Genomic DNA, 1513 nt, shown 5'->3' with positions numbered 1-1513 from the left:
TATTTCAGTTATCTCTTGGCTTTTAAATATAGATGTGAAATTTACAACATTTGGGAATCAGTCACCACTGAAGATTACATTTAGTGATATTTTAAAGTACATTTATGGGCATAAAGGATGATAAATTGTATCATTACTAAAGCATTACACATAAAAAAAAAATCTTTTATCCAGACCTTTTAAACTTCTGGCTGTGTGCTCCTCTAAAGTCATAACATTTTTGCTATATTTTAAAATGCCTGTTTGTTGTAAATATACATATATCATCAATTATATTTCTCTTTTCAAACACTTATTGACTACATCTAAAGCGATTTTTTTTAGTAGATAATGATGCAATTTATTTTTGATCTTACATACCTAAAATTTGCTGATACTCTTGTGACAACAAATTACTTTGACTTTAGGGAGCAATATATGTATTTATAATTGTTTAAAATTGTATATAATACAATTATTTCTAATTGAATTTTATTCTTTGGTAAATTATACTGTAAATGAACATTGTATTACATTGGTCTTTTATTATTTCTCATGCCACATATTTCCCCAGTAAATAATATTAAAGTCATCCCAGGAACAGTTTAGAGCCAATGAACCCTTTACACTAATTCTTTAGCTAGCCAAACACAATACAATCCCAAAGTAGAATTTAGATTCACTAAAAGCCTTGTAGAGCAGGACTTGTCTGATTGGATACAAATTGATTGCACAGTCTAGGTAGGTGCCCTTATTACAGGTAGTCCCCGGGTTAAGGACATCCAACATACGGACGACTCCTAGATACAAACAGGCTTCCTGCTCCCTCCTGTGCAGGACAGAGGCTTGATGGGGGAAGGGGGCAGTTTGCATGACTTGCAGAAGAAATCTTTTGCTAAACACTGCTGAGACTAAGCTCTTTTGCAACATCTTTTAACTTTTTAATGACAAAGATAAACTGCAATTCTTTTTACATATCAAAGCACAGCTTGCTCCACAACTTAATGAATGTCTAGGCAACCTAAAGTTTTTTTTTTTTTTTGTGATTAGCTCACAGCGAGGTTTTTATCCAGTAACTGATAACACCCTGCCTAATAATGTGTTGAGACAAACGTCTGTCCTAATTGCATTTATTAAAATAATGTACCTGTTCTGACTTACATACAAATTCAATTTAAGAACAAAAACCTACAGTCTTTATTTCGTGTGTAACCCGGAAACAACCTGTACATATCTTTGGTAAATGAAAGACCATAGAAAGATTGTACAACTAGATTGAAGCATGTAATGTATGTTTAGTTGCCAATTTTGGGTTCTACATCCCAGATATAGTCATGGTAATATTTGAGATATTTTATAGTGGGTTGTTAAAGGAACATACATCAGTTATAACTTTTTCCTATAACGAATGCTATTTTCACATTAAAAAAAAACCCATTAAACAAAACATATGACAAGTAACCCAATTGTCCACTTTAACTGACCTTTAACGCATATTTCATTAGTCATTCAGATAAAACCCTTTTATATAAAT

Source organism: Pyxicephalus adspersus, chromosome 7 (genome assembly GCF_032062135.1).
Source record: "Pyxicephalus adspersus chromosome 7, UCB_Pads_2.0, whole genome shotgun sequence".
Lineage (NCBI taxonomy): Eukaryota > Metazoa > Chordata > Amphibia > Anura > Pyxicephalidae > Pyxicephalus > Pyxicephalus adspersus.
This window is presented reverse-complemented; position numbering follows the sequence as displayed.